Genomic DNA, 27,763 nt, shown 5'->3' on the forward strand with positions numbered 1-27,763 from the left:
CACAATCAAACAGTGAACACATACTGCCCATACAACAAATGTACCAGAGACAATTATGAATACACCACATCTCCCCTTTTAAACAAAAACAGAATATTCCTTTTCTCAGGACAGAACTTCTCTTTTTCAAAGCCATACAAGAACATCTGGCAAACAATCTGCATTACATTTTTAACCTTTTGTTTTTGTTTTCTTGTTCTTTTCTTTTCTTAACAACTCTTTTTAGCTTTATTTTACTGTGCTCTACAAAACCCTTATAACACAGTTACATAACAACAACCTTTTTTTTTTTCTTACAGATCTAACTTTTTAGGTTTAACTATTGGCCTCCCTGACTTGGTTCTGACCACATCAGTGTTAACAGGTGTAGCAGGGATCACACTGGGTGTTTGAGGCTTCTGCAACACAGGCACATTAGCAGGTTCATGCACAGGTGAACTTAAAGGAATCAAATGCACACGATTACGCCTCACAGTCCCTTGTGGTAACTCCACTGTGTATGATCGGGGTGTAGAGTGATTTTGGATAACAGTGCCTGTAGTTTTGACATCAGTCACCCAAACTTGCTCTCCTGGGGACAGGCTGCATAAAGGTTTTGCGCGGTGGCGCCTGTTGAAGTTTGCCATGTCCATCATCCTCTTCTCCCTTTCCTTTCGAGCGAGCAGTGCGTTGTCCGGCAGTGTGGGCTCCAGCTGCGATGGAAGCATCGGCAGTGTGGTTCGCAGACGTCTGCCCATTAAAAGCTCTGCAGGGCTGTATCCGGACTGCAGTGGTGTAGCTCTATAGGCAAGAAGAGCTAGATAAGGATCAGCTGCTTTTTTCAGAAGATTTTTTACAGTCTGCACAGCACGTTCTGCTTCTCCATTACTTTGCGGAAACTTGGGACTGCTTGTGATGTGTTTGAAGCCGTATGCTGCTGCAAAGTCTGTAAAGATTTGACCTGAATACTGTGGTCCATTATCAGACATGAGGACCTCTGGGATGCCGTGACGGGCAAAGAAAGATTTCAGGTGAGTAATGACATCGTTTGATTTTGTCCTGTTTAACAAAGCAATCTCAACAAATCTAGAGTGATAGTCAACAGCGAGAAGGTAAGTTTTCCCTCCCAGCTCGAAAAGATCTGTGCCCACTCTCTGCCATGGGCGGGCAGGGTATTCTGTTGGCATGAGTGGCTCACTGTTATTGTGTCTTTCTTGAATACACGTTTTGCACTTGAGCACCATCTCAGAGATTTGTTGACTCAGCCCGGGCCACCACACTGTTTGGCGTGCACGAGCTTTACATTTTACAACACCTTGATGTCCTTCGTGTAGTTTTTCCAGCACCTCGTTTCTCATTGCTGAAGGAATGACAAGCCGTGTGTCTTTTAACAAAAGGCCGTCTTCAACAGTGAGCGTGGCTCGGTCAGGCCAGTAATTTCGCAGTAAAGGCTCTTGTTTTGCATGTTCTGGCCAGCCTTCGGTGCACATGTCCATGACGCGAGCACACACACTGTCGCTTTTCAGTTGTTCCTTCAGTGTTTGCATATATGATGAACTGACAGGCATGTTTGCTACAATACTGTCGACATATATGTCTGTGCTTTCCATTAGCTCTTTGTCTGACAGGTTCATTGGTTTTTTCAGAGGTGAGCGGGACAAAGTATCTGCTGTCCAGAGCGATTTCCCTGGGGCGTACTGCACAGTGTACGAGTAACGCATGAGTCTCATTCTGAATCGCTGGATCCTGGGTGGCAAGAGATCCAGAGCTTGTCCTCCCAGTAAGGAAACGAGAGGTTTGTGGTCCGTTTCAAGACAAAAATGTTTACCAATCAGGAAATCACGAAAACGCTCACACGCCCATGTAGATGCCAGTGCCTCTTTTTCCACTTGTGCGTATCGTTGTTCTGTAGGAGAAAGGGACCTCGATGCATACGCCACTGGTCGCCATCCTTCTTCCCACAGCTGCAAAAGAACACCTCCGAGACCATAGGATGAAGCATCTGCTGATACTTTAATGTCTCTGTTGGGGTCATACATTGCGAGCACTGGGGGTGAGGTCAGGGCATCTCGTAATGTTTTGAAAGCTCTCACTTGGTCAGTTCCCCAATACCATGCGTTCTTTTTGGAAAGAAGATCTCGCAGGGCTTTGTCTTTTTCAGCTAAATGGGGGATGAACTTGCCCACTTGATTCACCATGCCCAGAAAACTGCGCAACTCTGACACATTAGTTGGCTCTGTCATTTCTGTAATTGTCTCCGTTTTCTTCGGGTCAGGACTGATTCCTGTATCCGCTATGATGTGACCCAAGAAAGCAACCTTGCTCTGGGAGAGCTCGCATTTTTCAACATTCAGCGTTATGCCTGCTTTTTCCAGTCTTTGCAGTGTAGCATGGAGACGGGAATCGTGCTCCTGATGGTTACGTCCCCACACCAACACATCGTCAATGTGACACACCACTCCTTCGAGACCCTCGATGACCTCCGCCATCATGCGCTGAAAGTGTTCGGGCGCTGAGTTGATCCCAAACGGTAGGCGGTTAAAGTGGAACCGCCCAAAGGGTGTGATGAAGGTGGTGAGTTTGGCAGACTCATCGGACAGGGGAATCTGCCAGAAGCCCATGTTGGCATCCAGTTTGCTAAACACTTTGGCTCCTGCGAGCATTCCGAGACTTTGTTCAACCGATGGCAGCACATATTTTTCCCTGCACACATACTCATTTAGTCCGGTAAAGTCTACGCAAAGTCTTAGCCTAGGGCTGTTTTTCTTTGGAACAACAACCATGCCGGCACACCAATCCGTTGGTTCCTCAACTCGGGTAATGACACCAAGCTCTTCCATTCGTTGGAGTTCCTCTTTTACCCTTCCCATCAGAGGCAGAGGAAGCCTTCGCGGAGTTTTGAGTGAGTACGGCACAGCATTCGGTTTGAGTTTAATGTGATAGGCCCGCTGCACTTTCCCTAGACCATTGCAAAGTTTAGGGTAAGTAGTCTTCAGAGTGTCCATTGAAACCGCGTCAACTCGCACCAGCAGGCCAAGAGCTGTAATGGCGGGCAGGCCTAGCAGTGGAGTGCTCAGGTTTCTTACAACATAGACCTTCTCTGTTGTCTGTTTCGCTCCGTAGTTGAGCTGTAGCTTTGTAAAACCTGCAACGTCCAGTGGTGTTTTTCCAGGGCCTAACAAAGGTTTTTCTGGCTGCTGGAGAACTGGTCTGTGTTCGTTAGCAAAAATCTTTGATAAGTCCGAGTCAGCTATTACAGTCACATCTGCTCCAGTATCCAGTTTGAAAGTGATTTTTGCATCTTTCACTTGTATGTTGGCTGTCCACGCCTGGCCGTCACTGGAAACTGAGCCTAGGAAGAAACCTTGCTCCTCTTCCTCCTCAATACTTTGCACTGTCTTGCTTTGTCTGCAGACTCGCTGGTAGTGACCTTTTTTTCCACATAAATGACATTTTGCATCATTTGCTGGGCACTCAGGTTTCGGATGTGGAGAGCCTCCGCACTTGTAGCATTTATTACTTTGTCTCTTGCTATATTGCTGTTGTGTTTTGATAGTTTTATTTTTGAACATGTTGAACTTTGTTTTGTCGTGCTTTTGTATCACTCTGTCAACTGTTTTCGCATTTACATGCATTACATTTGTTTCACTTCTCAAAGCTGACTGTTGCTTTTTGATTTCTTCTGACTGCCTGGCCATATTTATAGCTTTATCCAAGTCCAAGTCTTTTTCCATCTGCATGCGCTCAGACAGCCTCGTGTCGGCCAAGCCCACTACTATTCTGTCTCTTATCAGCTCATCGTGGAGCGGTCCGTAGTTACAGTGCTCTGCTAATGCATGCAAGGCAGTCACGAATGCATCAACAGTCTCATTCGGCTCTTGTTTGCGCATATTAAAACGTGCGCGCTCATAAACAACATTTTTCCTGACAATGAAAAAGTTGTGGAAGCTATCTCTCACTTTAGCATAGTCCCGTTGGTCTACATCACTTAACTTTAGTCCTCTCAGGACGTCATCCGCTTCGTCTCCCATACAATATATGAGAGTGTTCACTTGATTTTCCTCCGAGCTCGCAGACAGATTACTTGCCTGACGGAATCTCTCGAAGCGACGGACCCATCTTGTCCATTCGTGTGGTTTGGAAAAATCAAAGGGCTCCGGTGGTTGGATGCTAAACGTAGCGCTGGGAGTGCTAGCCGCGGTGCTAACTCCTGCCCTCGGACGATCGTCTACGTCGTCATTCGGCATTTTGTTTCCACCTTCCCCTTCTCCTCACACTCGGCAGATGTATGGAGTCTTACGAGTCACACAGCACTTCTGACACCATGTGTGATTCTTACTCTGAATCTGAATAAGTACGCGGGACCACTGTGTGCGGTAAGACCATCTCTTTTACTTCCTGTATTACCATCTACCGGCATGCATTGCCAGTGCGTAACACGTAATTACACAATCAAACAGTGAACACATACTGCCCATACAACAAATGTACCAGAGACAATTATGAATACACCACACTTTCGACATGTGTGTGAGACTTTAAATCATCAAACTGTAAATTTTAAATTGTTATTGATCCCTTTACCCCGAGTCCTAAAGTGTATATTTATTTTCTTACTCTTCTTATATATATTGTTTGTTTACTTGCACTGCTGTAACTGGAGCCTCCTCGTCTCGTCTCTCTATATACTGGACTGTATGTAGCGGAGATGACAATAAAGTTTACTTTGACTTCAGCAGCGAGCAGGCGCACCGAGGGCTCTCGCGCTCACTTTTCGCGTATAGAATTTCGAAAAAACATCGGTGCAAATTATAAGTCTGTATTATAATGGCTGGTGTTTTTGTGTTTGTTGGTTTGTTTTTATTTTGTTTTATTGCGAGTTAGTTATTAGATGCTCCTCCAGCCGGTCAGAGAATCCCCTGCCCTCTGGTCTCTGCGCTGCAAGCAGCAGGCGCACCTCGCAAACGAAGGGCGCCCTTACTCCCAGCAAATGGGCGATAGAAAACCGATCGGTGCCTATGACATTCCCAATATGCGCTTTCAGCATGCCGATGCCCGTGATGCCGCCCCCCACCACGATGTCGCCCGTATCTAAAACCGCTACTGCCCCCCCCACACACACACACACACTCGATTGAGAGTGGTCTACTATTCCAAGGATGTAGCTGTTTACTTTCTATCTCTGAATTAGGAAATGAAAGTAGGCAGCAACTCCAAAAGTGTGCACAGTCATTGGTAATTCAGTTACTAGTTTTCCAACATAAGTCACAGTTGTGGGATTCACTCTTTCCTATGAATGGGAAAAGAGCCTATAAGAAAAATAAGCACATAAACTAGCGTTTAGCATGTTTAGCATGTCTAGTCTGTTGTTTTTGACTGATAAAATGTCAGCGCAAAATATGTCTAATTAACATATTGCAAACCTAACAGTCCAACATCAGACATGGCAGCTAATGTAGTGTAAGATATGATTCTTTAAACAATTCCATCATGAAAAATTTATATGAACACAAAAAATCAAGTTTTATTAGTAGTCTGTTGAGATGGTAGAATTCTTGAAATTGTATTTATTATTTGTCAGGAGTGTTTAAAATATGAGTTACTAGACTGAGACAGGTGCAGCTCCTCCTGTACAGCAAACCTCTTGCAAGTTTTGGAACAGCATTTCTCATGATTTGTAAACAAGGAGTGAATTACTGTAACTTCAATTAGCTTGCAGCGAGGAAGCTAACTGAAGTGGTTTATATTTATGAAAACTGGAAACATTTAAAACATGCTAAATTGATTTCCTATATTAATCATCTTGAAAAGTCCTTTGGAATCTCAATGTATCTTACCATGTTTATGTGTTCTGGTTTGAATGTGTTCTGTTTTTATGTGTTTTAAACTACTCTTCTGTTAGAAAACATACACTTGCCACACAGTACCTCTCAGTTTGGAACTCCCCTCTGATGCTCCTTAGAGCGAAAAACCTCTGATTAAAAGTAAAGATTATTTAAACAATGAGGAAGAGAAAAAAACAATGTTGTACATGATCAGTGCATGACAATAATTGTGCAAGTTCAGCCATCAGCTGTGGGATTTCTGCATTAATTTCAGGGAACATTTAATGAAGTGTGGAAAAAACAAAAATGAAAATAAACAAGAGAATCGCAGAAGGCACACAAACAGAAGACAATTACAGATCGTCACTTAATCATGCCCCAAGCTTGGGTGAAAGTTGACAATAATTACAATGTCACAAAATCAGGAAGGAATTGCTTCAATCAGTCAATCCACATGGAACCAATTTATTTATGTGAACATAGATCATTTACAGAGTTGATATTTGGTGCTTCAGCTATATATACACAAACAAACACCAGGCTGCACACAGCAGGATGAGAGTGACGATAAAATGCCTGAACTGCAATGTATGCATTCCTTAGCTATTTGAGGAAACGTATGCCCCTGTGCGTCCATATTTCACTGAGGTCCCTTTACATGGGGGATATACAGGGTAATGACCTGAGAAACATCCACCTGACCATCAACCAGCCCTCACAGACACATCACTATGTAATAATAAATGTAATAATATTCCACATTGCAAGTCGAATAACAGGATCTCAGCTATCTAAAATTCTACATGTATGAGTGTAGCAAGTATTGCATGAATTTAATAATCCTTTTTAATCAGTCAAGGAGCCCACTCTTGGTGGCTACTGTGACACATAGCTGAAGTAACTGTGATCAGACTGTGGGCAGGTTTTTTTTTTTCTTTTTTTACAGGCAAAATTGCATTGTTATTTAATTCTATTGGAAGAGATTGAGTTTATACTGGCAGACTTATGAAAACCATCACCCATGACATTTTACTATTTTTTCCACAGTAAGAAATATCTTTGCACAAATCAATATGGTGTTAATATGAATTTGTTTGTTTATGGAGCAGAACAATCAGAGTTATTGTGGCAGCAGTGTGACACTTACATTTTTGGGCAGGTGAATGTTGAGCTTGCCGGGAACTGACACAAAATAAGATATATCCTAGGCTGTTCAGCTGGCCACCAGTCTGCTAAATACCTGGATGATTTCAGACAATTGTTTGATGCATTTCTACTTATTTCATGTTTGATCGTGATGTTTCTTTTCGAGAGCAGGTTAAATTTATTTCACAGTCCTGCATATAATTTCAAGAGACAACATTACGATATAAAATGCATGGCATAAGTATAATATTGCAAAACACACAGACTTCAGTAGCAGTATTTTTTTTAGCTAGCTTTTTTTCCCATGTACTATTGGAGTTCATGAATCTGCTGGTACTCTTAAGTTTCCTTTCATACAGATGTGCTAATACTCATTTATAATCACAGTAGGTTTTATACTCCTGAGTTGCACTAGAATGGCCCTATAGCCATGAACTCAGACCACATAACTTCCACTTTTTTGCATAATTGGTACATTGTTGTATTTTATCCTCACCATTTAGCAATCTCATAATGCCTTGACTTTTAAAAACCCATAATTCAGATGAAAGATTGAGTGACTCACAGCCAAGCAGAGCTGTTTTCTCCAATGGCCTTTTGAAATTCAGCCAAGCAAAATCTCAGTTAATTAGAAGTGAACAAAGAAGAGGGAGTGAAGGGAGAACACTGAGGTTGACAGCGGTTTTCTTGCCCTGGAAGAAACAATGATCTGTTGTGGGTGGTGGTTCTTTGGCACTGAAGAAAAAATGAATGATATCACAAAGTGATAGAAAGTCTGATAATGTGAAGTACCCTGTGATCATCAGTCAGTAGTGGTTTCATAGATTCTTTATGATAATCGAGCCAGATGGTGCAAAGCCAGTTTTGCATGGTCCAGTAATCTTCAGCAGTGGAATCTGTGTTGCATATTTGACACTGCAAAGAGCTGTTGCTTTGCATGGCTTACACTATTTAATAAGTAATAAATTGAATCTACAATAATTAATACAAACACACACATTAAAACACAAATTACCGTGCAAGCTTTATATTTTACTTACATTATGATTATCGGTGATGTTAGGGGAGGGTGTGGACAGTATCTAACAAAGAGGACACATCAAGTGTCTTGCCAATTATCAAAGCATTATTCATGTATGTGTTATCAGATTTTCCTGTGGTCGTTGTATTATCTGTTTAATTCCTGAAGTCGTATGCTTTCTTAGTCCCATGTGAATCTGCCAGGTTTTTTTTTATCTGTAAAGAAAAATTGACTGCAAATTACATACCACATTTTGCTAGTCACACCATCTGATAATCACAGACCTGTGTTTGCATTCCCTTATTATTAATATTTCTTGATGATATCTTAGATTTATGTCCCCCTTTTCTCTTCTCAGTCAAGAATTATTGAGGTTGCTGTAGAAATAATTAATGAGAGCGACGATAGCATTTTGAGTGGAAATATAGGCTCATCTAGCACCTTAGTATGGAGTCTATTAAAGGAAAGGGCAAACCCAAGCCCATAAAAAGAATAATCTTATGAAAGCTCATGACATGGACTGGATGAAATAGTAAGTATATTTCTAAATCATCAATAGTTTTGATAAATGTATTTTCAGTTTCTCTTAGCAAGGACAACACGGAATATTCCAGCCTGAAAAGTCAGGGTTGTGATAAACCATAGATGTCTATGTTTATCATCGTGAGCAAAGAGTATATTCTGGCTTCTCCAGTGTGTGTGAAGAGAGGAATAAACCTGACACAACTCTAAAGTGTCCCGCTTTTGAAACATGTTTGTGACTGTCAAATTAAAGCAGATCGTTCTTTGAAAGACACGCCGTTTCATGCCCTTGATGCGAATAGACAAGCTGTTGCATGGGAATTGTAGCTCAAATGTCAATGCTGATAGTCTTTCTTCAACACAAATGGAAACATTACTTTTGGCTTTACGGGAATGAATTGTCAAAATGTCTGCTTGAGTGTATTGCTCTGAATCTCATCAAATACTTGGCACCGTTTCGTTTCTCCAGAAGAAGACTGGCTACAAACCATACTGTTTTGGAAACTCATTACTGTTTTTTGTTGGTTTTTTTTCCCCAGGGGAAGCAACAGCTTAGTGTCTCCTCTATTGTCTCTGGAATAATGACACAGTTGGCTACCTGGACTCAAAGACAGCATTCACCTTCAGCGTGGCTTTGAAGGGATAGACATTTATCTCCATCAGTATCCACAAAGCTCCTGTGCTTATTCAAACATTTCCTTAATTAGGCTTATATGAGAGGTCATTCCTCTTTCTATGCCGCTTAAAGAAGAGAATTGTTGACATAAAAAGAGGCAAAAAACAAATCACATCTATTATCTTTGTTAAGTCACATAAATTCATGATATTTCATGCAGCACCATATCTGGAACGCTTATGCCCAAGAAAACTTGCTTTAGGCATAAGCTGTGAGGAAAACCAGCAGCCCAGGTCAAAGAGCTTTCATGTTAATTAATGGAAGAAAAATGCTGTCACTATAGCATCTGTTCATCTTCTCTGTTAATGTGGTACAGTATATGGTAACTCGCAACAATCTAACTAAACTTGGATGCCAAATAGTTAATCCATTACACACTTTGAGGGGGCAATTATAATGTGGTATGGCTACTATTCTTGACTGACTATTGTGAATGAGGGAATGAAAATACATTTATACACATTATTTTGTTACGAGCAAAAACGCAAAAGCGAGCAAAAACGTGTACCAGCCAAGTATGGTGACCGTCAAGTTACATACAGGGTTTGTATGTTGACTGTGGCACGTATTGACGTATTTATATTGATGTATTGTTAATTTATTTCGATCATGTAAACAATATAAAGGTACATTTAGCAAAGAAAAGCAGAGAGAAAAAAATACTATACAAAATAAAGTTAATACATTTCAATATTGCTTCTATTCTGATTCAGTTACATATCGAAAGGAAGTGGGAAGAAGTACACTTATTTAATCGCACCCCTTTGCAATAAAACCAAACGCAAACAGAGAAAGCAACAGCAGGGGGATGACAAAATTAAAATAAAGTGTATGGAAATCAAAAGAATTGGGATTAATAATATATATGTTTTTAAAATGTCTTAATGTTAATAATCACTCTATATGTGATGATGTTCATGCAACGTTTTGATCAGATCAGCCCACTCATTAAGAAGGAGTTAGGGTGTATACAGACATACATATCTTATATTAAGATCTCAGCCTTGTTACTTAGGTCACTTTTTAAATAATCAACCAGAAATGTATTTTATTGGTGCATTACACTAAGCACTGAATAAGAATATGACCTATAAGGTGGCTAGTTCCTTGTTGAGTCTATGCGATTGACTATATTTATAAAATATGTTGTCAGTTCTATACTAAAAATATGATACATTAAAACCCTGCTGACTTTCAGTTTCCCTCAGCCAAATATCATGAGGCCCAAAATCCTGATCAGCAAACTCTTAGAGCTCTAACCCATAAATCTATCTTAAGAAGACAGTGGTTTCCCCATTTTCATTCAGAAAGACCCACTATTAGAGCTCAAGAAATGGAACAGTGCTTGAACTAGCTTATCTTTGCTATATTTTGTAAGTCAAAAAGTACTTAAGATAAGTTAAAGGGATGGGAAGACAGATGGAAATTTCTCTCTATCCTCTTTCAGTAACATGACAAGAGGCATGAGATGAGAAAGTGGAAGTGGAACTTGAGGCAAAAAGAAAGACAACCAAGCAACTGCAAAAGCAACACTTGGACACAGATACTGGACTCTTGACAGTTTTGAAACGTTCATGACAACATAGCTCCATTAAGACTGATGGTAGTGTGCTGGTATATATATATATATATATATATATATATATATATATATATATATATATATATATGTGTATATATATTACTTTTTTGGGGAAGTAATCAGTAATTAGTTACTGATTACTTTTTTCAAGTAACTTTTGACCAACACTGCTTGTGACACACCCGCACCCCAAGGCCCTACCTGTGTGGGTGAGTGTGGTGGAGCGGGAAGAGGGAGGTAGCCAGGGATGGGGAGGAAAAGGAGGGATCACCTGTTGAGAGAAGAAGAATAGAAGAATGTCTGTCCTGCCTGCTGCACAACAACATTGAATAATCAGTATTTACTGCTGTTTACACTTAGCTAGATTAATGCGATGGTGTTGTGTTTAGTATGTTGCTTTGGTTTTTTTTTTTGCTTGTTTTCTATTCTTCTTCTCTCAACAGGTGATCCAGGAGATTTTTTTTCTCCCCCCCTTTCTCACTGTCCCTCTCCCCTTCTGTTTTTCTTTTCCTTCCTCTTTCTTTCTCCCTTTCCTATCCCGCACTCATGTCTGTCCCGTCTGTAACATCTGAAAATAAAATATAATAAACAATAAAAACAAAGGTCGATCAAATGGACCAATACGGCAATGCCACGATGATCCATTTGGCAAAGTAAATCCATTGGGTATCCTTGTTGGTCTTCAGACAACAATTCTGATGGCTAAAGAACCAAATGGGACAGGCAAAAAAAATAAAAAAATAGTTACGCAAAATGGAGCGTGTCCGCTCCGACCAGCTCTAAAGGGTTAAAGTATAATGTATAATATTGTATAAGGAAGAAGGAACACGAGAAGCTGGAGAAATACCAAGGGCTCAGAGAAGAGCTCGAAAGGATGTGGAGGGTGAAGGTAACGGTGGTCCCCGTGGTAATCGGAGAACTAGGTGCGGTGACTCCCAAGCTAGGCGAGTGGCTCCAGCAGATCCCGGGAACAACATCGGAGATCTCTGTCCAGAAGAGCGCAGTCCTGGGAACAGCTAAGATACTGCGCAGGACCCTCAAGCTCCCAGGCCTCTGGTAGAGGACCCGAGCTTGAAGGATAAACCGCCCGCAGTGGCGTGCTGGGTGTTTTTTCATATATATGTACAGTGGGGCAAAAAAGTATTTAGTCAGCCACCGATTGTGCAAGTTCCCCCACCTAAAATGATGACAGAGGTCAGTAATTTGCACCAGAGGTACACTTCAACTGTGAGAGACAGAATGTGAAAAAAAAAAATCCATGAATCCACATGGTAGGATTTGTAAAGAATTTATTCGTAAATCAGGGTGGAAAATAAGTATTTGGTCAATAACAAAAATACAACTCAATACTTTGTAACATAACCTTTGTTGGCAATAACAGAGGTCAAACGTTTACTATAGGTCTTTACCAGGTTTGCACACACAGTAGCTGGTATTTTGGCCCATTCCTCCATGCAGATCTTCTCGAGAGCAGTGATGTTTTGGGGCTGTCGCCGAGCAACACGGACTTTCAACTCCCGCCACAGATTTTCTATGGGGTTGAGGTCTGGAGACTGGCTAGGCCACTCCAGGACTTTCAAATGCTTCTTACGGAGCCACTCCTTTGTTGCCCGGGCGGTGTGTTTTGGATCATTGTCATGTTGGAAGACCCAGCCTCGTTTCATCTTCAAAGTTCTCACTGATGGAAGGAGGTTTTGGCTCAAAATCTCATGATACATGGCCCCATTCATTCTGTCCTTAACACGGATCAGTCGTCCTGTCCCCTTGGCAGAAAAACAGCCCCATAGCATGATGTTTCCACCCCCATGCTTCACAGTAGGTATGGTGTTCTTGGGATGCAACTCAGTATTCTTCTTCTTCCAAACACAACGAGTTGAGTTTATACCAAAAAGTTCTAGTTTGGTTTCATCTGACCACATGACATTCTCCCAATCCTCTGCTGTATCATCCATGTGCTCTCTGGCAAACTTCAGACGGGCCTGGACATGCACTGGCTTCAGCAGCGGAACACGTCTGGCACTGCGGGATTTGATTCCCTGCCGTTGTAGTGTGTTACTGATGGTGACCTTTGTTACTTTGGTCCCAGCTCTCTGCAGGTCATTCACCAGGTCCCCCCGTGTGGTTCTGGGATCTTTGCTCACCGTTCTCATGATCATTTTGACCCCACGGGATGAGATCTTGCGTGGAGCCCCAGATCGAGGGAGATTATCAGTGGTCTTGTATGTCTTCCATTTTCTGATGATTGCTCCCACAGTTGATTTTTTCACACCAAGCTGCTTGCCTATTGTAGATTCACTCTTCCCAGTCTGGTGCAGGTCTACAATACTTTTCCTGGTGTCCTTCGAAAGCTCTTTGGTCTTGGCCATGGCGGAGTTTGGAGTCTGACTGTTTGAGGCTGTGGACAGGTGTCTTTTATACAGATGATGAGTTCAAACAGGTGCCATTCATACAGGTAACAGAAAAGCTTCTTACAGAAGACGTTACAGGTCTGTGAGAGCCAGAGATTTTCCTTGTTTGAGGTGACCAAATACTTATTTTCCACCCTAATTTACGAATAAATTCTTTACAAATCCTACCATGTGAATTCATGGATTTTTTTTTCACATTCTGTCTCTCACAGTTGAAGTGTACCTCTGGTGCAAATTACTGACCTCTGTCATCATTTTAGATGGGGGAACTTGCACAATCGGTGGCTGACTAAATACTTTTTTGCCCCACTGTATATATATATATATATACTGTATATACATATACAGTGGAACCCCAACTGACGAATACCCCGTTTCACGAAAAAATCGAGTTACAAAGGCACTGAACGGCAATATTTCTGCCTGTGTTACGGCAAAATGCCCGTATAACGAAATCCACTGGCTCTGATTGGCTGAGCCCACAATGCCCACAATGCCTTCCGAATCATGTGACAACCCCTTGGCTTCCATACTTGCGCTTCGCTGTTCCACTTGAACGATGTATTGTTGTTCTAGTTAGCAATTAGCCTATAGCCTATCGTTCAGCATCGCCTCACTCAAAATGCGCAATGGGTGCTTCGACTTACGAAAATTTTCGACTTACAAAAGACCCTCGGGAACGAATTCATTTCGTAAGTCGGGGTTCCACTGTGTGTGTGTGTGTGTGTATATATATATATATATATATATATATATATATATATATATATATATATATATAGTGGAATCCATCTTTAACAACTATTTTTGGAGGAAAATGCAGACTGTTATCTTATGTGATCAAAATTTCTTTTCTTTTTAGTTTACTTTTATTTAACTCAAATAATCACTTTCCACAGTCTGCAGCTCTCATTGCAGTGAAATTCTTAACAAGCAGTTTTATGCTATCTTGTCAATACTGATAATACAGAGAACATATGCAATATGGACATTACCTTTTGACTTACAAAACACATTGTCAATGCTATATTAAAAACAAAACAAAACAAAAACAAACAAACAAAAAAGATACATTAAAACCCTGCTTACTTTTAGTTTCCCCTGGGAAAATGCTGTTCCAATGTCTTTACAAGGCCCAAAACTCCAATCAGGTCTTTGAGTTCCTGCCCATAAATCTAGTTTAAGAAGACAGTGATTTTGCCATTTTCATTCAGAAAGATCCACCATTAGAGCTCAGGAAATGGAACAGTGCTTGAACTGGCATATCTTTGATAGATCCTGTTAGTCAAAAAGTACTTTAACATGAGTCATTAGACTGTGTGACAGGTGCAGTCAATACTGAGCCAACATCATTCACCTGTAACTGGAAGCCCTTTTCTATGGCACTAATCTGGCTGGATCAAACATGGTGTCTTGCTTCATCAGTCTCCTCTGTAACTCTGTCAAGGGTTCTGTCCATTTATGTGAGAAAAGAGAAGAAGTGAAGAGAGGAAGCTGGTAAAGACCAGGAAATCAGCAGAGAGGCTTTTGATGCCCCAATGCTTAATTTCCTCTCATTAGTCTGATCCCGAATCCGGAACACAGAAGCAGCACTTGCCCACTGACAGCTAATCAACTCCTCATTCATATCAAATGTCAAATCAAGGCTTAAAATCCAGGTTCCTCATCTATTTAATATTATGGCCAGATTTGTCTGTAGCTCAAACAAGCGAATACTCATATCAGACCTCTATCATATACGTCATTAAAAAGTGAACCCATAACCCCTTAATAAAAATGAAATGAATAATCTAATCTGCAGATAGAAGTTCTGCCTGAGCTGAAGGAAAGGAAGGCAAGATAAAATTTCATTTCTTGGCCAAACAAAATAGAGCAAACAGTTCCTCTACAGGCATAGCTTCTGTTTGCACATCATTAATCAAGAGGCAGAAAAAAAAATGAGGTTGCTTCTTTTATATACCACACATAATGTGTGGGAGCGTGCAGAACTCTGTCTTCGCTCACTGGGTATATAGTGTGTATACGTGCAGAGACACTCCCAAATAGGTGCATTTACAAAGTACATTTTTAGAACCTGTGGAGACAGGGGAAGAAAAAAGATGATGTTGAATCAAAAATTCAACAGAATCCACGTCTTTTGTTCTTTGCTGAAAAATAACATATCAAAGAACAGCACGGGCCACATGGTGACATTTTTATGAGTGTTGCGCTGACTCGGCTGAACTCTCCCTCTGAGAGACTGATGAGAAGGAATGGCCGTGTGGAGGAAGTGACTGGGTGTATACATAGCTGCCGTTATCATTTGAATCCTGTACTGCTGAGTCTGTAGCTTCAGTCCCCTGCATGGATGGGGAAATGACCTGATGGTAGTTCCCTGTAACTCCATATGACTCCCTAAACTCTCTCTCAACACAAACTATCACAACCTTTTGACCTTCTGAACATAGAGTTGTAAGACAGAAAATACTCTGCAACAACAGCTGCATTGTCTTTTGACCTATTGTGTCTGATCCATGATGCTTTCGAGAAACACAGCAGGAGGACATCTTTGGAAGTCTCCAGTCCCATCTGCTCAGAGATGCCAAATTGGCTAGGGTTTGTGCGGTAGATAGGAGGAACTTATCACGTAAAGTTGTTCTGGGCATCGTGCCTGTCAGTGATTCAGTATTTTTGGCACGGCCTTTTAACACTCATGTGTGGAGGGAAAAATGCCCTCCGCGTGAGGGAAAGCGAGACCAAAATGTGTGAAAGTAATCCGAGGTTTCTTAATCGCTCTGACCAGCAATTTCAAAAGTCCTGCTCACATGCCAAGACTTCCTATGAGTAAACACACATGACAGTTACTACATTTAAGGGAAAACTGGGGCTTTCCAAAATGCTCTGATAGCAGTTAGTGTGGGCCAAATCCATATTTATAAGCGACAGCCAGGCGACATTCTTTGCCCTCAGCAGGCTGTGCAGAGCAGTAAATTGAATTCTGCCATGCAGCTCTCGCTGACAGAATGCTGAATAAGTGAGAGGATCTGTATTTTAGCGAAATGCATGACTGGTGGCCCGCATACACATTAGAATAAAAATGATATGTTGGGTGGAAAACTCTCATGGCACTTGACAGACACTGGAACTCCACAATAGAAGCTATTTTAAAACTGGACATGCCAGAGAAACTGTTTTTAGATTGTCAGTAAAAGGTTAGGATTAATAGTATTATTTAGTTTTGGAGATGCTGACTTTGTAATATTCCACAAAATACTGGAAGGCATCCAGGAAAGGTTAGTGGATTATAAATAAATATTTTATTTACTCCGTTTTCTAATTTAGTCAAAGCTTCACATATTGAATTTATTGTAGTCTGGGAAACATCAAACGATTCCTTTGGGCGTTTTGTGTACTGCATTTAGCAGCCTTTTCTTCCACCCATGTCATTTCATTGTTTTCTCCTATCAATTAAAATCTTTGATTCTATTGCAGTGTGTCTTATTATACAAAATTAATAGCAGCAGTAGTGTAAGTTATTAAAGCAATGACATAACTATTTTAACCAAAAACTACAGCTTCAAAAAGATTTCAGTGATCTCATTTGTAATACAACAAACTGGATATCAACTTTCCTTTTCTACTCTGGCCACTTCAAGTGCTTTTAATAACACAACAACCACTTGCTTCACATTAGACATATATATACAGCAGAGGCAATTTGGAGTTCAGGAACTTGCTCAAGGACACTTCAACATATGGACTCAACAAATGGATCTTCCATTTATTAGATGAACTGCTCTACCTCTATTCTCATTCCTCCTGTTTTACTTGCTTTGGTATTTGGTAACTTTGGTATGGTCTTTTGTTTACATGCTAGTAAGTTTGACCTCCGCTCAAAAGCAAATGGGAAACAGTTGTGCATGTCCCCGAATAGCTTTGGTTTTACTTAGCTGGTAATACAACTTTTTAAACTTGCTTCTTTTGTGATTCGTGATGAAATAGCAATTTGAAAATGCTATTCATGTCTGTGATTTATGTAACATGGGTGAATAGTACAAGCTAAACTAAATTCTAAGCTACAGATGTGCAAGCTAAAAACTTTTAATCACTTGCCTGTTTCTGTGTGTGGGCAGTAGCATTGCTTTTTCGATTAAAAGAGGATTTTGTTTACTGTATTAGCAATAGGGTGTATTTGGGCAGGCTTGCCCCTTGATCCTGTAATTAAAGCCAGATGACACTGTTGCCACTACACAGCAAAAGCTGCAAATTTGTCCTTTAAAAATTGAATGAATAAACAGAAAATTGAAAGCATCTGGGCACTGTTAGCCGTTTTGTGTGTAAAAAAAAAAGAAAAAAAAGAAAAGAAATTGCTGGCACTCATGGATTTTCTTGCCAGTTGCACTGGTAAAGGGGTTCCTGGGGATTCCCAAGGCAGCGTTGTGTCAGCTGCAAGAAGCACCTGACTATAGTGTGAACAAGGAAAGACCACCAACACACCCAGTGCTTTGCATCAAAACACAAGTGGTGGCATGTATACATTGTATGTAACTATTTTGTTGTTTTGCTACCTGTTTTAGCAAAAACAGTACAGTTTTATCACTATACATATATTTAATATTACCACTAATAATACTTGCATCCCAAAAAGGCATTTAAAGTGGTCACTTCCTTCTGCATCACCCTTATTTACCAAAGCAGAGGTTCTCCCAGTATTAAAGAAAGCCTTCAGTTCAATAAATCAGAACATAGAGAACATACAGAAATATTGTAATTAGACGTTTTGTTCATTGTCCCAGTTTAAAACTTTCTAGTTGCCAACTTGGGATTCTTCAGTGTCTTCTCCTTGTTCTGCCACCAATGAGTTGATTCCTGTGTTAAAATGCAAAGCTGCATCCTCCCTGCTGTTTTATTTCTGAATCCATTTATTTATTTATTTGCGACACTACTGTAGCATTGACTTAGAAAGAAAAGGCATCCATGCAAGAACACCCACAGAACTTGCAAAAAAAAAAAGTGTCAGCTTGCTTGTGGATATGGATGATAGAACTCATTTTGAAAACACTGCATTTTGTCTAAAAAACCCCAATATCTAAAAGACATGAATGACACAGTCGTATTTAATCCAATTTGACTTTTCATGCATTGTTGGTGGGCAAATCCTCTCCCTCTGTGGGAGTTGTTTTCTATCACATGTCAGAGGGGTTATCAGTCAGTCTCTTCTTGCTTTTGATATTTTTGTTTAACCTTTATTCATTTTTTGTTTTGTTTTAACCAATCTGAATTTATGCACTTATATGTGAGACCTTCCAATATTCCAACCCACACATGGATGTCATTGTGGAAAGAAATATACATTTTTTAGATTGTGCTATATGATGAAAAGTACTAAGAAAAAAATCATGCAGGCTGGTACTTGAAAATAGAGCAGAGCAGATTAAAAGAATAGTTGATGTTATAACTCTGGAATAGATTTTTTTTAGGTTTGACTTTAAAGTAATAGAGAAGATTAAAGTGAGTGAGAGAGAGGCAGAGCGAGCGAGCAAGAGGGACACCACTCAAATGTCAAGCGTGACGCTGTAATATCAAAAGAATTATGTGTGTGTGTGTGTTTGTGTGTGCGTATGTATATATTCTGAGTATTCAGTCACATGATTCCAATAAAAAAGTTTTGCATTTCTGAGATTATTGCACTTTTTGAGTCCTGCAGATTTTGAAGTTACATTTTTTCCTCCTAAAATTTGTATTTTAAATTGACTAGAATCTGTCTGTATTTAGAAGTTTTTAGTTTACTGATATAGATTGATTAATGGGTAACTTTTTGTGCAATGAAACCTTTGCCCTTGGTTGTGAAGTATTGCTTATGTCTCGGGGTATGAACCTGATCTACTGAGACTTTTCCAAGCAGACAACAGATCAATACAATTTGATTCAGTCCTGGTGTCTGCTGGATGATGTGCAGCAATATGATACAGCTTGGTACAATACAATGTAATATTATTGTATTTGTAGTAACACGATACCTTGCAAGAAGAAATTCTAATTTGTCTACACTCTAGTATTTCATAATAAATGAAAATGACTTCTCTTTCACTTTTTTTTTCGCCTAGCAGTAACATTTCTACTTATAATTCTACCATTTGTTGTTTGCGCATACGGTAGATACATCTATACAGCATCAGTGTGTCAGTATGTGTATACGAACAGCTCAAAAGACCAGTAGTTCACCATTATTTCGAAGAAAAAAAATACTCAGGCGCTTCATGTATTTAATTTGCTATCCTTACCATTAATTCTTAGTTACACAAAAACGAAGGTGGCACAACTGATAACAAACAAACAAACAAACAAACAAATACAATAATTTCTGTAGGGTCTATTAATCACGTAGAACTTCCAGGATATATAAAATAAACAAAAGTCCAGTAAGAATTTTAAGAAAATGACAAGAAAACACAGGTCACTAGTCCACCCATTCAATAATATAATATAATATAATATAATATAATATAATATAATATAATATAATATAATATAATATAAATGCATATTTTGGGACATTACATATGACTGCATTAGGATCGGTGCCAGCCCCATTTAAGTAATTCCAAGCTTGGAACAATGGCTCTGCTTTGTAAAAATAGGACTGATGTCGCTACAGATAAACATTGGAAATCTGGGAGAAACAGAATACAGCAACTTGATGCATTTTCAGTTAGATGATATTTAATTGCAAAGATAATTTACCACATCAGGTGAATTTGATTAGAAGCTCAGTGTTAAACAGCAAGTCGTTTGAACATTAAATCAGTTTTACCTAAGCATGAAATATCTCATCAGATCTGTTCCAGTATGGTCTAAATAAAATGGATCAGTTAAACATGGAATTTTTACTGTTTATATTCTCAACCACATAATTTCTTGTGGCGATAACACGACCATATGCATCAACAGTTTACTGTTGTGTTAAAGTGCCTCACAGTTAAATCTGTTCTTGAGTCATACCTGGCCTTGAGGACTGTGTGTGCTTGAATCTGCATGTGAACGATTAGATAGCTGTGCAAAATGCGCTCAATCCAACTTGGTGTTAATTGTGAATTGGCCTGTTGGAAATGTTGTGCTCTATTTCTGTTGAGCTCATGGGGGCTTTAATTTCATGATGCGTGATTTTAATGTGAATGCAGTGTATGCAGTCATGCATCCAACCACAGATACCCTTCATACACAGCCTCACGTTCAAACACAGACATGCACGCACAAGCGCACACCGAGTGAGATATTACTCAATATTACTCAAATTGGATTCTTGACTGGACAAAATCTCAGTCCATGTGAGTCACTGTTGAATTTTTGAATTCAGAAGATGGTGATTTGCAGAGCTCTAGAAATCTTACTTAGAATACCTGCCAGCAGAGTCAGACTGAACTGAAACAAGAAGAAACTTTCCAAGTTGTTTTGCGACTTCACCATGTTGCATTAGTGTCAATATGTTGAAAATTGGTGAGGAGAGTAGATTACAGTCCAGCAATGTTCCTTTCTATATAACAAACTAGAGTCTAAACTGAGGCTGGATGAATTGTGGTGCTGACTTGTCTCATAGAAGTTTTTGATGCAAGACAGGTAGAAGCAAATGATAAGTTTCCAGCTGAGTAAGAGTTACAAAAGGGCTCTTAGTGACAACAGTGATGACATCCTCTCACTCCACATTTAATCCATTTCGCAAATCCAGATATAGCATATTATGTACTACTTATCCAGATTAGACCTAAGAAGTCTCACATAACATAATACTATATAATTTCAAAACGATTTCTTTGTGAGATGCAGAGATGAGGAAAGAATGGTACCTGTATGTGTGGATCACCTGGTCAAGAATGGAGGTGAATATGTGAAGTTTTAAATAACATTGCTTTCGACAGTGACAGAAATTTATACAGAATTCAAAGCAGCAATTAAACAGAAAGCCTGCCACATCCATTCTAGTAATAAACAAGCTTTACTGGGTTGTACTGCAAATCAGTAACAGTTTAAGGGATTTTTGACCAAGAAGCAGGTGATGGGCTGCAGCATTGTATGATCTAGTCTCCTTAATCACCTAACTGCAGAGTGTTGGAAAAGCATACAATTAGTGGGGAGGAACTAGTGGGAACTCGTCCAAGACTCCTAGTAGTATTTCACATCATGAAGCCGACGGAGAAAATGACAGTCATTATAAAAGCAAAAATAAGCAGCAGAAAAAACAGGTTTTGATTTGTTAAAGCATTTGTGGTTACTATAGTCTATTCCAAATGTACTGTACTGTGAATAAATCTCACAGTCCTGATGTCCTCAGTATGGTTTTACAATATAAAAAAATAATGATATTGAGATGTTGCTTTGTGATTGCCATCTTGATATGTTTGATGGATATGTGATGCTTCAGCATGAATTTGGGACTGATTAGATGCCTTCTTGATGATACCATGTGATTGATAATAATCTAAACATCTTAATTTATAGTATAAAAAAAAACTAGTGATCAAATTCTGAAACTCATGACACCCAATTTTCTCCAAAACCACAGAATTCTGAATGATTGGAAACTAACATTAGTATTCTGCTACAATGCCTCAGGGAGATCTAAATGAGTTTTGGTGCACCACAGAAAAGCTTCTCATCAATCTTGGAATGGGGAAGATTCAGTTTTATGTAACATGTGGGGGCATTTTAATTCTGATGGGAAGAAGGGAATGACTGCCTCATATTAAACAATGTGAGTTTGTCACTACCTGACAAGTTTGGCACTCTAAAGGGATGAGAATGCTGGCAAATCAGCTGATTATACAGAATCCTCCCTCTCAGTAGGAGCTGCTAATTCTGACGCCTGCATGCACAAAATCATTAATCAATGAACGCTTCCAATTATGCAGGAGACAGCCCATTCATTCATACTGTGCTTTCAGTTTCTCACCCATTTCAACACCATAGATGAAGTGTGGAAAAAAGAAAAGTGATTGGGGGGAGGGAAAAGAAGAAGTGGGGGGAAAAGAGAAAAAACACTGTGCAGGGTGTGCTTTTCAGAATATGGATTTGCAAAGCCAATTCTCATATAATTTATTTCAAGTCCACTTGAAACTTGAAAAAACTTGAAAGAAAAAAAAGTACTTGAACTGAAATCTGAAATCATTACATTTTTTTAATTAAATATTTTATATTCATTAGGGTTATTCTTATTATTTATAATTACAAGTACACTCACTAGGCCCTTTATTAATTACACCTTGTTAGTACCTAGTTGGATCACCCTTTTGTTGAAAGTTTTGGTTTATTGACTTGAACACTGTGATGATGGCCATGTCACAAAGGTAATTCCTGTTGGAATAAGTCATCACAGGATGAGTACATTGTGATTATAGTGATGTACATGGTCAGAAACAATGGTGTTGAGATCATTCTCATTTGGTAATAAGGACCTTGTAAAGTAAAGTAGGCAGCACGGTGGCACGGTGGTTAGCACTGTTGCCGCACAGCAAGAAGGTCCTGAGTTCAATTCCACCATCAGGCCGGGGTCTTTCTGTGTGGAGTTTGCATGTTCTCCCCGTGTTTGCGTGGGTTCCCTCCGGGTACTCCGGCTTCCTCCCACCGTCCAAAGACATGCAGCTTGTGGGGATAGGTTAATTGATTAATCCAAATTGTCACTAGGTGTGAATGTTCGAATGAATGTGAGTGCAAATGGTTGTCTGTCCCTGTGTGTTGGCCCTGCGACAGACTGGCGACCTGTCCAGGGTGTACCCTGCCTCTCGCCCTATGACAGCTGGGATAGGCTCCAGCGCCCCCCGCGACCCTGAAAAGGATAAGCGGAAGCGAATGGATGGATGGACCTTGTAAAGTGTGTTAAGAAAAATATCCTCCACTCAATTACACCACCAGCAGCAGCCAAAGCCACTGATACAGGTGGGATACACCATTTATTTCATGTTGTTTACATCAACTTGACATCACTTTACATCTGAACGGTGTTGGTCAAGTTAAAGAGCAATTAGTAACTAATTACTGATTACTTCTCCAAAAAAGAAATCCTGTTACTTTACTGATTACTTATTTTCAAAAGTAATTAGTTACTTAGTTACCTTTTTAAAACATGATGCCAAACCTGAATACGTAATAAAGCAATAAACCTTTTAGCCCAATTCTATTTTTTAATGCATAATCCATCATATAAAATTGAATCAAATGGAAAGCCTCTTTTAAAAATTGTTTTATGAGTTTTAATCTTTTAACTTTATGCACATTGCATTAAGCAAAAATTAAATTATTTGGAACTCTTTGACTTGAAGAAATTCTTTAACATTTAAACCTATTTTCTGCATATTCCAGCATATAAAATAAAATAATGTTTTGTGTTTACACTCACTCTTTCAAATAGATGCAAGTAAAACACAGCAAAAAATAAATAAATCAAAGATTCAGCGGCACTAAGTCCTGTCGCTCTTAAATCTATTTTCACCTGTTTTTTTTTTTTTGGTTTTTTTTGTCCATTTGATTCACCTTTTATTGGTTATTTTATTTTCACTTGCTGAATACGGGACAGACTTGACTGGGGGAAGAAAGAGGGAAAGAGAAACAGCTGAGAAGAGGGACGGGGGAGAAGGGCAAAAAACAAAAACCAACAGAATGGGCAGAAAAAAAAAAGAAAAAGAAAATGCATATATCGATCACCTGGATCACCTGTTGAGAAAGAAGAAAACAAGCAGAAGAGAACAAGAGTAATAGAATAAACAACATCACAATGATATATGGGAATATGACAGTAAATACTAAATATTAAACATTATTGTGCAGCACATAAGATCAACAGAACACAGTGTGCTTTGAGGTAGGAGCCAAAAAGGGTGTAGTTTGTGGGTGTGATCACCCGTGTGTACACCTGTGAGCATGGACGCGCTTGTTTTTTTTTTGTTTTTGTTTTTTTTAAAAGGGTCCTTCATGTAATGATCTGCTAGAGGGTGTGGGGGGGCCACTGCCCCGTCCTCCAGGGCATGAAGCAGGTATGGAGGAGATCAAAACTCCAGACATCCAGAGGCCCTCAGAACACAAGAGACCAAGGAAGACCAACAGAGGGGCAGCCGCACCACTGTCCCAGAAAGAGCTGAGGAGAGTCCCAGATGAAGGCTCACTCAGCAGCCGCGGAGCAGAAGCCAGGGGGAGTTGCAGTGACGCGCCCGTGAGCTCCGCCGGCAGCCAGCCGTGCCTGAGTGACCGAGCCCCAGGCCGAGAGGCCGGGGGCACCCCACCTCCGAAGTGGCCCGAGCGAGCCCCAGGCCCCGATAAGCGGCCGCCAAGGAGTGAGCCGGTGTGTACCTGGACGCCCATCCCCAGACACAAAGAACCACCAACGCACCGATGTCTGAGGGAGTCCGCCACTGGCAGGGGAAGTGGTGGTAGGGGGAGATAGACCTCCAAACCTTGGAGGGCCTGAGATGTCCCCAGAGAGGTGGCGTCTGATACCCAACCTGACATATAGACACAGAAATACAGGCACACACAGATACAAACATCCATTCCCACCCTCATGCTCTCATATGTACTTACTCCACACTCAACCAACGTGGAGACAGACATAAAGAGACGCTGTACAGACGATCACACTCCCCAAGCGTACTCTACGAACCGGGTCTAGGTACCCTTGCCCCTGGAGGAGGGAACTGCACCCAGACCCAGGTGGTGTTACCCTTTTCCCTGCGGTGGGGAGAGGCAGACCGCCCCGACTCCGCAGCAGCAGGGAGGCCCCACACTCCAGACCGCAGTCGGACGGCCAACTCCTCCTCCTAGCCCCCTCGCTCCAGCAGGCGGCAGAGAATGGGGGTGAGAGAAGACTCCAAACCTCCCTCCACCCGCTCATTGTAGTGTTGATGCATGTGTGTTCTAAGGTGCAATTAAAACCCAGGAGGGCATGGAGCTACCTGCCAGAGAGCAGCAGGTAAGCACATAGTCCCTCCTGCTAGCCCTCAATGTCTACGTGCATTTAAAATTGAGAGGTGGGCAACGACGCCAGGGGTGAGGTGTACACCCTGATGGTAATTTGGATTCCATGTATCGTGCCCACCCCCAAGATCCCATATGTATGTGTAATGAGAGTGTGAGTAATGTGAATGTCTAAGTTGTGGGATAAAATTGAGGCAGAGGCAGCCAGAAGGGGACAGAGGGGGGGGGGGGGGGGGGGGGTAGCCTCCTCTGCACCCTGGTGACACACCCCTACTCCAAGGCCCTGCATGTGTGGGTGGTTGTGGTGGAGCGGGAAGAGGGAGGCAGCTGGAGATGGGGAGGGAAGGAAGGGAGGGCAAGTGACCCCTCCCTGGGGCCAGCTCCCCCGCTGACCCCAGTAGGCACCCCCATACTCCGCGACCTGCCAGGGAAAGGGGGCCCAGGCCCATCCAGACCGGGGCCCATTTTCACCTGTTTAGCAGGAGTGGGACCGATGGAGGTTGGCCCGGTGCTGCAGCGGTCATGTCATTGGGAATTCTCTATGAATTTCACATTCCTGTTGCGGCTTGCTAGGTGCTTGCTCAGATTTTAGGTTAAGTTTAAGTACTGGTGGTGGTCAGAGGGCCCGGTGGCACCAGTGTCCGGCAGCCTCGCCTCTGTCAGTGCGCCCCAGGGTGGCTGTGGCTACAACGTAGCTGCCATCACCAGTGTGTGAATGTGTGTGTGAATGGGTGGATGACTGGATATGTAAAGCGCTTTGGGGTCCTTAGGGACTAGTAAAGCGCTATATAAATACAGGCCATTTACCATTTAAGTTTAATTTTTCGCTGTAGAAAGAAGTTTCTTCCCACGCAGAGTGTACAGCGGATGCTAATATTTTTGTTACTTTTTAAAGTGACAAAAACTAAAACTTAAAGTAATGTAAGTACGTTCACGCTTGAAATGCGGCATGGTCGTACTCTATCCTGCACTCCATATTATCTATCGTTGGTATGGTCTTCTGCTGCACTCGCTTAAATCAGGAGGGCTAGCTCTGTGGTCGGCATGAAGCTGGACACTCTGGTGACAGTGGCAGAGAAAAGGACATTAAAGAAACTGATGGACATTATGGACAATGCCAGGCATCCTCTGCACACGGCCATTAACAACCAGAAGAGTCTGTTCAGTGACAGGTTGCTTCTCCCAAAGACAAGAACTAACAGACTTAAAAACTCCTTTGTCCCACACGCCATCAGACTGTTTAATTCCTCTCTGGAGGGGAGAGGGAGGGGAAACAGGAGGACAAAGGAGGGAACAACTAAGCTGTAGTGCCTCTTCACCTCTCTGTGCAATACCTTTTGTGCAATACTTTTGTAAATAGTCAACGGTGCAATAGACTCAATACTTGAAATGTGCAATTCACTTGTATTTTTATTTTTATTCCTATTTATTCTATTTATCCCCTTCGTATATTTTATTTATATTGTCTCTGTATTTATATATATGTGTGTGTGTATAACTCTGTAACTTCTGTCGGTGCTGTGCTTTTTTGGAAATCGAATTTCCCAGAGGAACCCACCCGAGGGATTAATAAAGTTCTATCTTATCTTATCTTATCTTATCTTAAATCACCATTCTTGCCCATTCTGATCTTCAGTTTGAACTTCAACAAGTTGATTATGTCTTCATTCTACCATATAATTGGCAGATTAGATGGTTGCATTAACAAACAATTAACACACAGTTGAACATAAAGTGGTCAGTGATTATATATATTACCTTAATAATATTATGCACAAGGTATATGATATTATCGTGGTTTACACATTCGCCTAACAGGCTAAAATGAAAATGTAGAATTTCTTAGTTGTAGTGTTGAAATACAAAGTACATGCTTGACGTTTCAGTGGATGCTCCTACACTCATCACGGCTGCTTCTTAGATGTCGGGAGGCAGCAGTGGACACAAGAAGAGTGGAGCAGATGGTGAAGAATACTGTGGGTTTATTTCAGGTTTCAGCCTTTACGGCTCATATCCCGACTTAATTATGAGACAGAGGGGAGAATGAACCCCTGGAAGGAGGATTTAAAGAGGCATGGAAATCTTCATTAAGACCAGGAGAATCCAAGATCTTTGATAAAAAAATACTCTGCACCTGAAAATCTACTTATATTCTGACAATGCAAAACAGGGATTTGGAAGTGATAAAGCACCTGGAAACATAATCTTACTTCCCACTTTCTGAATTCATTTTATTCATATATATATATATATATATATATATATATATATATATATATATATATATATATATATATATATATATGTATATATATATATATATATATATATATATATATATATATATATATATATATATATATATATATATATAATGTCTTGGAAACACTTTAATCAGTCATGGAAACTCATTCACATTCTTTTTCATATACATATGGCAGGCAGTATCAGTTTCTATGTGGAGCAAGTGAAACTGCTTAGGTGTACTACAGCAAGGTAATGTGGTAAGTGGTATTGTCATCATTCTCCACAGCCAGGGATCACATCTACAGTTTAAGAAACCTTTGGGAAATGATCTCTTTATTACTTTCTGCACTATGCTCTTCTCAAATATCTCGTAATTTTCCAGCACTTGTATAGTTAACAGAAAAAAAAACAAAACAG

This window comes from Diplotaxodon limnothrissa, linkage group LG7, assembly GCF_057381915.1.
Source record: "Diplotaxodon limnothrissa isolate DT_005_m linkage group LG7, D_limnothrissa_male_GT1.1, whole genome shotgun sequence".
Classification (NCBI taxonomy): domain Eukaryota; kingdom Metazoa; phylum Chordata; class Actinopteri; order Cichliformes; family Cichlidae; genus Diplotaxodon; species Diplotaxodon limnothrissa.